We start from the raw sequence: 11,778 nt of genomic DNA, 5'->3' as shown, positions 1-11,778 counted from the left end.
AGGGGGAATGGGCAGGTATGTAAGCTGATACCTTTGCCCGCCGACCTGCACCTTCTGCTTACAGCAGTAGGGGTTGTTGCTTCACATTTATTGTCTTCTTTGCAATACGTCCTACTGTTGACATTTTTTGTTATAGCTGGATTGTTTAGTTTCTGTAATGCACAATGGAGCAGCTTGTTTCCGACTTCCTTATGACGCATTGCAATCACCACGGTAACACTTTAAAATAAGTGTCTGTAATTCCAATGTAACTAACACTTGACTTCCTAATGATTTCAAATGAAATTCCCGTTGAATTCAAAAGTGACAAGCATGAGTTCACGACATACGCTTCACGAGTTCATAACGTTTCTCTTAACACACATGAAGTACACATGAACAGACACTTATTCTAAAGCGTTACCATCATCGCCATAAAGAGTCTGTCCTTTGGACTTCAGCAACTGACTGAGTTGCACGTTCGTCTTATGACTGTCGTTATAACTTAAAGATGAAGTCATTTTGTACGCTTTATTCACTTTGAAATAACTCAGATGGTAAACCATTCATAACACAACCCTCTCTTTGCTGATATTCGAGCCTCCAATGGCTTCTATAAGGAGGAAATTGATAGCTGTCTCAGTAAAGCTGGATGGGAGCTGAAGATCCTGCTCAAAAGGGACTCCGCAGGGACCCTCACAGTGAGGGCTGCTCTGTACTGCTGTTCCTTTAGAGTCTCTTTCATGTGCAGAAAATATATAAGAAATGAAAAGTACACAATGATACTGGAGCAGTGAAAATGACACTGAAGCTAAAATGTTCCTAACACTGGTGTCTCTAATTACTGTGTATTTACATAGTAGTTACTTAGTAAATACATGTGTACTTGCACACAATCACAAAGTTATGATGCATAGTTACAATGTACTTAATATGTACATTAGTATGCCCTAACACTAACACTAACCCTTTTCTGATGCAAATGTGCACCTACATATATCGATTTGCACATTCAGTACATTGTAACTCTGCATAATAGCATTACAATGATGTGTAAGTACACATGCAAATTACACAGTAATTAGAGACACTCAATGTAAAGTGTTACCCAAAGCCTTATACCTCTCAGCCCTTGCCTTTTATATGAGACCCCCCTATGATAAACATATGAAGTAATATCAGTAGACTGTATAGCACTGACTGGGTGTGATATGTTTGCAATAAAATTATCATTTGTATATAAGTATGGTTAAATGTGTGGCATACAATATATGTAGTTAAGAGATATGCAATATTGGTTTCCCACCTGGGCTTTATGTAGTTCAAGTCTGACTGACTGCAGGATATTGTGGAAGATAAAATCTCTGAAATAATGGGAATGATCAGCTATACAGCACTGCTCTCCCAAAACACGTGCATGAGGTTTCAGAGCCCAGCTGCACAAACTGACTGATGACAACTGAGAACTGGGAATCAGGGTCAAAGATTTGCAGGTCAAGTGCATATATATATATCTATATATACACACACACACACACACACACACACACACACACACACACACACACACACACACACACACACACACACACATCAAACTGCTTTGGAAGGGTTCTTAAATCACAAACCAAACATGTGGCTGATGTGAGATAGTGGTTCCTTTTAAAGAAACGTGTGGTTGTAAACATTCTCAAAGGTCAAAGAGTGTGCTGTTCACCGAGCCTTGACTTATGGTTTGTTTAAAGAATGTTTTCTCAGGCAGTTTTGATGGATGAATGAAGTGTGATTCTGTTCAAACTGGTTGGTATCTTTAACATAAGAAAACTTAGCCTTTACATACATCAATGGGGGACACCTTCATATGAGTTCATATAAGGCTACACATATGACATGTATGCATTATACATGCATGTAACATAACATAACATATATTTCCACATGTGATTAACCCTGCTTTGGCCACTTGTAAGGTGTGTGTAATTAAGTTGATAACCTATCTTACCTTCCACCCCTAAGAATGACACAGCTGTTTTTTTTTTCCGTGCAAAAGGTTAACACTGCCATCCATGCAGCCACAGTGTACACCTGCTTCCTATTTTCCATTTCATAACTCTGAGAACCAAGCTCCAGATCCAGAGGGAGCCAAAGCACAACTCCTTCCGGCGGCAGACGTTTGCCGGATATTAATCGAACAGAACGCCAGGTGAAATATTTCCGTAGTAGAACTGGAAAATGAGTCCAAAGTCTAACACAAAGAAACATGCTTCTTCCCAATCTTTCATTAGTATCTCTAAAACATACGGGTAGCACATACAGTTATACCAAAAGAAACCTTCTTTGGCAATAGTTTAGCTGAGAAGTCTTTTTTAATGTCTTCAGTGTTGCTATAATGAGTTTTAATTGTTATATCCCTGGGTTAGATCCCTTATAAGTGTGAACATCTTTTAATCGCTTCATTCTGGAATGGTGGTGTGCTGATTATTGTTTTAAACATTAACCGTGTAAAGGCATGCAGGTCAGTTATCATTAGGTACTGTTTGTCACTTAGGAATGTTCCATTGTGTGGGTATGAAACCATTCTTAATAAATATTCTTTGTATTGTTCGATAGCTAATAGATACACTTTGTATCATTTTCTTTTTCAGTCATCACATCCTATTCATAAAGAGATACAGCTGGTACACCAGAGTGTAACCATTAACCTGTCCTCCTGCAACACTTCCTTACTACCACTAGGGGCAGAGTGTTACAGGGGGACAGGTTAATGGTTACACTATGGTGTACTTGGAGGTTAGATTTGATTCTGGGAGCTCTATTGAGTCGACAGGGGTGGCTTTTAAAACTTTTTAAAAAGTCACCAGGAAGTAATGACACACCTGTCTGCTTCATCATGGTAACACAAGATGGCCACTTCAGACTTTGCTAAGCACTGAATCTCCCCATGAGAGAAGGCTTGACCTCTTTGTCTCGGGTCACAAGATGGAATATTAACTAATATACTTTTTATTTTTTAGGTATGTAAGTTTGTAACTCAAGCATGTGACAAATCTTGATCCGTCAATCATCTGTTCAGCCACTGTTAACAACACACAATCTTAATCCAGTCACACAGACAAAGATCACGAACAAAACAGGGGAACAAGATACTGTACATAACACAGTTTCTTCATTTCCAAGGAGCCACAAGTTATGAGCCCTGTTAAGAGTATTGGGAGCAGCCCCCAAAACGAATCCTCCATATTTCACTTTCATAGGGATTGTGATCCATAACGATAAAATATTTAAAATTGTGAGGATAAAGATATTATGCCTGCAGTATGAATGCTGTTTAATTGCGATTCATTCAGGGATTATTTGTGTGTTTAGTTATGCGTTATTCAGTGTCGAAGTGTATAATGCAAATGATATAATAAATAAAAGGAAAGTCAATACAAAAACACCCACTGTATGTAATGTCTAATGTTGCATGCTTATGTTATATGAAGAGGAAAATATTAGGCCAGTCTATTCAATCTAAACATTGGCAGACTTAAAGAACACCAAACAAGACACAACACATGCTTTAAACAGACTCACTGTTAAATGCTTTGATTTTCATGTCCTTGGTTCTCAAATTATCTCAGTAGCGTTGTTTAGAACCGCCATTGTTCAGATCAATTGAATAGACCCCAATGGCTGTAAAGCACATTTGTTGTATATATATATATATATATATATATATATATATATATATATATATATATATATATATATATATATATATAAAGCACATTTCTTGTTATATACACCTAGCTATAATCCCATGTATACAGAATGTCTGAAATATGCAGGAAGTCTCTGACGTTCATAGGGTTATTTTCTGCAGCTGACCTTTGCCTTATTGATAACATTGCTCCTCCTGCAGCGTGCCTGGTAGAGACCTAATGACATCCAGACCCAATGCAGAACATTTAATGGTAGCTGCTAATGGATGAAGTCTTGTAGAAGGAGCTCAGAATAGCTTCTTCCTGTGGCAACCTAGGGATTCTCTGGCAGCAACAAGGGAAATTCAGCCCAAAACACACTTTCTACTGTCATTAAATATTTAGATGTTTATATCTCGAGTGAAAGCCAAGAGGACATGTATTTTAGTCAGTGTTTGTTTTTTTTGTTTTTTGGAGAAAAGTCACATATAAAACTGGCAGAATACAAAAAGTGTAGAAAAAGAAAAAAGTCATTTAGAGCAAAGTGTAAGCTTACTCCAAAAACAATTTGAATAAAGTCTGGTTAACCCATTAACATCCATTCCCCCTTCCCCAAGGGAATACGATTTTGAACAACCATTTCACAACAGCGTTTTCTAAATTTTTGCTGTTTGTTTCATTGGTGTTCCAACCTAAACTCTGTATCTTGTCTATTTTAATTTTTGTTTTAGGTGTCATACATTTTGGAGACAACACTAGCTTATTAAATAACAGAAGTGTGTATTAAACCTATGGAAAGCAATCACACACAATGTCTGTAAAAGAAAGAAAAGCTGTCATGTGATAGCTAACGCAGCCAGTAGTTCTCCCCTATCCTGCTGTGGGAGTGTACTGAATGCATTACACTATGCAGAGCCAGTTCAACACATTGTACACCCGGGGCACCTACTACAAAACCAGGATAGATATGAAGTCCTCTCTGGACCGTCGCACCTATTAGTCAAGGTTTTGTAAGGTCATGGCAAGCCTTTAGCACACTTTGCTTCTTTTGTCGGCTTGTTTGTGGGCCATGTGTTGTCTATTAACCAGGCTAAAAATTATTTACAGGTCGCTTCTTGATGCATTTTCTGAATTAACAGTGGCTTTGCGGGGTAAGCCATTCCTTGGCTAAGACGTATAGCGTTTCACAATCACCCCCACATTCTTAGGGGAAACAATAGTGAAAACTTTCCACAGTGGTTTTGGGAGGTTAATGAAATAATTGTGAGCATTGTGACACCATGTGAAAACCTTGTATTAGTGGATTATATAATTGCTGGAGGGCATCAGTTTTTGCTAAAAGCTTGTTTAGCTTGATGGATGGATTGATTATGGCTTTGATTTGATGAAGTCTTTAAAAACTTTAAAAAGAAATCCATTAAAGTTAGCAACACACAACTTTAATTTAAGAACATTTATGAATTCTCAAAGAGGAAGCAGCTTCAAAACAGATTTTGGAAAGATTCTAGCTCCTGTACAGCAGTAACAGCTATAGGTACAAGTTTGGTCACAAGTTTTAATAAAGCTTAGGTACAAGTTTGACCCTGTAGTGACGTTAAGCTTATGTGTACATACTCCAGGAGTAAGGGATGTTCACGAATCCATAGCCGTTTCTTGGTTGTGAAACATTGAGCTATTCCCTGTCTGCCCATTTGAAGGTTGTGTGTTTCATCTCTCGTTCCTGACCTTAGTGACAGGGTCATCCCAACAAAGGTCTGCTGTAGGGGGTGTGTTTGACAGGACGATCAGGAGGTCTTGAAGCCTTGAGGCCCTTATATTATTTTAAGGTCATGTCTTGTCTTCTGGGCTTCTACACGTGTTGATATATTTATTAAATGAGTTGCATTAAAAATATGTATCTAGCGTGAAGTCCTTGGACATCAGAAGTTTGTTTAACTCATTCCTATATGTATGTATATATACATGCATGCATGCATGCATGTATGTATGTATGTATGCATGCACTTATGTATGTTTGTATGTATGGTGAATGCTCACACATAAATGCCTTGATGGGATTAGCTCTATATAGATAAGTCATGGACAGTGGGATAATGTATGCAGGTTGCCTTGAAAAAGTAGTAGGTTATCACAGTTTTATCTGTTACTATGTATATAACTGAGCTTTTAAATAAAGTACAATCTTTATTGCACATTAAATACAGAATGCATGCAAAAGCTATTCAAATGATTTCAAGTTCCTTTAGCAGTCGATTCCAGCTCTTGGACGCCAGTCTCAGGTGTTGGTTTGATCAGCCTACACCCCTGTCAGGATAAGCCACAGCACTGGGGAATCACAACTAGGTGGTTGATGCAGTCTTGGGTGAATCAGGCTGTTCAATGTCTATCTATCCCAGACTGACTAAATTTATTAGTGCAGGAAAATTCTCTTAAAAATACAGCTGTGGCTTCTTTCAGATGGGTTGATCAAACAAATCCCAGCTGTTTCTTATTCCTTGGATGAGGTGAGAGTGATCGCTGCGTTAAGTGATAATAACTGTCCCTTCATATAAAAAAAAAAACTTAAGAGTCCTGATTAACAAACCATAACATCATTGCTCTTACAGTGACACCAATACACAAGTTCTTAACAGAGCACTGAATGTATGACTTTTAAATCAATTTAACATGAGTGGCATCATTTAGGAGGATATCATGGGTGCATTTTTCAAGGCATTTCATATTATCATTCTGCACTTACACTTCCAAACAGTTCCATATTTCCCAGCACTCGCCTTTGCATGACCCAATCCTGTTTTGTTTGAAGTATACTGTGAGAAAGACAGCTTTTTACCTTCCACTAGTGGGTAATTGGTTGATTCCAGTACCGTGAATGTGTAAACTGTGTTATCAGGGTTTCCATTGTTTGGAGTTTCAAGATAACAGTTGTTAAAATAGATATTGCCATGGGAATTGAAGGATTTTGGTTTTGCATAGAGAGGCATGATTTACAACAGACATGACAGGTTAACATGCACTCGGGATGAGACTTGAACAGCTCCCCACCGAGCAGATTCATACTCGGAATGATTTTTGCAGCACAAAGCCTTTATTAAAGATTAGTGTGACTGAGTACACAATGCATTGTGTATTTTATTTAAACAAATATTTAAAACAGGAAAATCCTGGAGACAGGGCAGTGAAGTTGGCTGGCGTTTCCCACAAATAGCTTTACTGAAAACCGTGCATCCTTCCTCCTTCCTTTCAGAAGCTGTTTTGCCTATGGAAAGATTCACTTATTATTTATGTGACTATACAATATCTTTTATGGCAGTGGCATAAAATATATCCAGTAGATTAGTTCGAAGAGATATATAATCCAAACCATGCTCATAGCCTCGCCCCACAGTGGTTGAACTACCTTCCTATGGATGTCAGGACTGCCCAGTCCCTGAGGACCTTCCAGCGCCTCCTCAAGACACACCTCTTCAGACAACACCTAGAAAACTCAACTCTTCCCTTCTGGACAATACAGCACTCTGCCTTTAATGCACTTTAACTTGCACTGATCTGCTCCCTATTTTACTGTATTTAATCCTGCACTGAACCCAGTCTGTAGTATCTTGTATTTCACTTGCACTCGTATTTAACCCTGATGTAACTCTCAACACTGTTATCTGCTCTTGAACTGCCCCGATACAAGATCGTATGGCGTTTTGTATTTGCTCTTATTAGGACTGAAATCATTGTATTTTGTATCTTGCTTTTAATTATACTGTAATTATTGATATGTATTTTTTGTATACAACTGTAAGTTGCCCTGGGTAAGGGTGTCTGCTAAAAATGAATAATAATAATAATAATAATAATAATAATAATAATAATAATAATAATAATAATAATAATAATAATAATAATAATAATGAAATGCATGCTGACAGCAGCACCACAGATATCCTGATTGTATGAAAAGTCTCTCTACAGCAGTATACTGGGTGTATTTTTAGGATGCTCATTAAAAAATGGTGACCCTAATGCCCTGATCCATCCGTCTGTCTGTAACACATGATCTTGCATCAGTCCTCACCAAACGTTTATCACACACTCCCGGGTTCCTATCAGTGTTTCCAGATGCGTTTGGCTTTTATCTGATTTTATACTATTAACCTTATTTTCGGGTACTGTGTGATCATTACTCGACTATGAGGACTCTGTTTTATTCAAAGGGCTATTCCTGAGTTAAATATTAAAAACATAAAAAAGACTAGAGCAGGATTTTTTTTAGTACGGTACAGATTGCTATCAACAAATCACAAATCCAAACATGGTTTGGTTCCAACTGGTTTTGATTTAGGAGACTTTACTGTACTGTAGAGCAGTGCTGTGAGATTCAACTGTGTATTTGTTTTATATCGGAACCTGTTCCATTCCGATTTTAAATGCCTTGAGAATGACTGAAACCACTGAACACACCATCTTAAACGCGGTGAGTTTCTGTTCACATCAGACACACAAGGGCAAAGGGGTTCTACAGACGAGCAGCTGTGCATGCATACATCTTCATACCAGAGGATTTCAAGGTCTTCATGAGTATTAAAAAGAATAAAAAAAAATAAAAAAAAACCTCTCCTTCTTTCATCTGACAGATGATACCTTTCAGCTTTTTGGGTAAGCAGTGCCAACGAATCTGGAGTTGGGAAATAACATGTTGATGGAACAAACCTGCACAAATATAGAAACTGCAGACATCAAAGACAAGGGTACTGTCTGAAAGTACATGCCTTGAGACCAGACAACAAGATATTAGAGCTACTGCCTCTTTCATTTATCATGATAAAGCGCCTTCAGTGGGAGCGTCCTATTTACAAGGGGGTCCTGGGAGACACACAATCAAATATTCACACCACTAATATTCCACTAATATCCGGAATACTCAATATTCAGGAAATTCGTCCATGCAAAAAGCGTAATATTATGTAAAATATGTAGGTTATTTTGAAAGTGTTGACACATTTTATGAAGTGATCTCTTATCAAACTTTTTTTTTTTAAAGTAAGTACTGAGTCAGTCTGTGGCAGACAGGAATCGCAGACCTCAGATCCAGACGTGAAGTAAGTAGGAACAATGGATAATGGATACTAGGTTAGGATATAAGGTAGGTGTGTGTGTGTGGGGGGGGGGGGGGGGGTAGCATAGAGGGAACCTGCTCAAGTTTTGTTTTTAAAGGGTGACAGGTGTGGGAGTCACTGATCCTAACCCTCTGAGGGGCTCCGGGCTACATGGTCTGGATACTCATTTATGACATGGCAGCTGCTACAATGCAAGAGACGCCAGTCACATTGTTGAACCTGTCGTTCCCCACCTGTTCTTTTCAGGAGCTTGCGGAAAGAGACCAAGCGGAGCCCTTTGTGTGAGAGAGGAGGCTGCTCTGTTCTCTACAGCCACAGGTCAGCCTCTGTTCCTGCTTGGATCAACTCAATGGGACCGTGACACCAGGAGGCTGGAATTCTATAGTCAGCAATGCAGTCCTGCACTTTAGTCAGTGATTAATGCTCTCTATGTAAAGACTTGGACAGAGGTATTGCATGTCTCCAGCCTGAAATTTGAACTTTAGATTTTTATGGGTGTAAAATGCACCACCTAAAATAAGTGCCTTGCATAGATATATAAAAGATACATTTTTAAAACAGTTCTCAGGTAAGGGAAGGTAAATAAAATCTACTTGCAGTAGACTAACTCTTATAAAGGTTTCCCATAGCAAAAGCACAGCAAAATGTAATAAAGTACAGTGCAAGCATGGTAACATAATTGTAAAGAATAGCAAAGTATGATAAAGCATATTATTAAACATGGCAAACCTTTGTAAACTGTGGTAAATGCATAGTATAACTATGGGAGAAACATGGTAAAACAGAAAAAATACAGTGCAAATAGACAGTGGTAAACTTTTATAAGGGATGTGTTAGACAATTAAACATAGCTTTTAAATCAGTTATATGTACACACACACACATGGCAGCTACTGTAACTATATATACTAAATACATCTGGTTACATTTCCTTATACACATTATTTACCTTTAAGACCCCTACCTCTCCTCCCCTGCTAAACAATCACATTTTCTGATTGACGTTACCGGCCGTTTTAACGGGGAGGACATACTAGAACCTTATAGGTCTGTTCTGATCAAAACTCCACTTGGGCTCTTCTAAGTGAAAGTCCACATGTTTTTGCGCTCATGTTGTTTATGTTGTTCCAAACTGCCATACCCTCTCTAAAACTGATGAAAAAGGCTTCATAAACTGCAAACTTGATTTTATTAATCAAAATGGAATTGAAAAAAAACAATCAAGACAGTTAAAAAAATTGCCAATAAAAGACCCTCAGTCTTTTAATTTCAGCCTAAAGCATTTAATGAGCTGTCTTGGCCTGTAGGTTTCTTCGAAAGTGTCAGGTGTACTCTTATCCACATGCGGTGTAGATGGGATAGGAAGGATTATTTTTATTAAGAAAGCATATTGAAAATTGTTATTGGATAAGTTTGCTACCTCAGACTAGATTCCCTTTTTTCCCACGGCTTGTTGAGAAGAATGTGGGAAAACCTGAAGATGAACTGACCTCTTAATATTGTGCTATAAGCTTAAATGTTGTGTGAAGGGGGTCTCTCAGTGTGTAGGAGATTATATCTCATGTAGTTTTGGTGACAGGACTGCAAAGTGACGCTGAGCTACTCAAAATGTGAGAAGCTTTGAAACATTGGAATTAGGTGTGGTGTTTTACGCACGGGGTGTCATCTCTACACAAGATAAGATGTACTGGAATCATGCCAAATACTTCACTGTGATTGGTTGATTTCTGATGTGTGATTTATAATTTTAAACGAAATGTCTTTCCTTACTTGGGCATTGAGGCCCTCATCACTAGAGGCTTATGCCCTGGTAATTAAACAACATCAACAAAACAATAGTCCTTTCTGCTAAGCGTGTGAGAGTGTGAAAGGAAGGGAAGCCCAAGCCATCTCATTAGGACTCATTTTCAGATTGTATTTCTTTCGCACCCATTCGCACAAGCCAGCTTGTGCCTCTTAATTTGACGTAATGGTCCCACCATTACAGTGGAAAGTGGTAAGCCTTCATTTTTTTGAACGGACAAAAAAAGCATGCTAATTTTATAAAGCAAGAAACAGCTCGGGTGGCTAAATGGTGCAGTGGGCTAATCCACCAGTCATGGGTCACAGTGTGCCTTGGGTCACAAAGGGAAACAAATTGCAGAGACATTCCATGGTGACGGGCAGGACCAGATCGGACTGCAGCCAGTGAAATTATCATAAGCTCTAATTCACAAGCATGTAGTGACATCAATGTTGTTTAATTGTCTTACAAAAAAGGCTCTCTCCATATAAATTATGAAGGCTATCAAATGTAGTGCGCCCACATCATTTAAAATGTCTCAAAACTGTTACACCAACTCAATAAAAGCACTGCCTTATATTTAAATTACAAGGGAATGACCAATCAGGTTATTTCAGTACTAAAACGATGTCGCATTGTGTCCTTCCACAAATCCCTTTCAGCGACGGGTTCCAGTAATATAAGACTGCATACTTCAATGCTGGGTTTGTGTTGGACGGTACTGATGCCTCTAATTCTTCGTAACAGCCTGATGAAACACTGCTTTAGATAATGTTTATAGATAACATTCATCTCAACGTGTCCTTTATTAATGTGTGGAAAATCATTTCCATTCCAAAATTACTGTTGCGTCACAAAGAAGAAGTTGTTATCTTTTATTGAACCAACATATCAGTTGAAAATATACAAGAATTCAAAGTCACGTCAGTCTCTTGCTTCAACCACGTGTGTAGCACGTCTGGCTGCTTTGGACAAAGCACAACATGAGGTTTGTATGCTTGTCATCCAGAGACCATAAATAAACTACCGGCAGTACTTTTTGGATTGCAAGCCCTGAGGGCAAAGCTGAGCCTGACAAATTCATTTGTGGTGAAAAGGCAACTGGAGTAACCAACCAAGCTTCTAACATAGAGGGATGACTGTATTGTTTAGAGAGAAACACTGAAAAACATTGTTGTTGATTACCATTGACACAAACGCATTTCAAAATCATCATGGACCGAGA

The sequence above is a fragment of the Polyodon spathula genome, chromosome 32 (genome assembly GCF_017654505.1).
Source record: "Polyodon spathula isolate WHYD16114869_AA chromosome 32, ASM1765450v1, whole genome shotgun sequence".
Lineage (NCBI taxonomy): Eukaryota > Metazoa > Chordata > Actinopteri > Acipenseriformes > Polyodontidae > Polyodon > Polyodon spathula.
Note: the sequence above shows the minus strand (reverse complement) of the source record.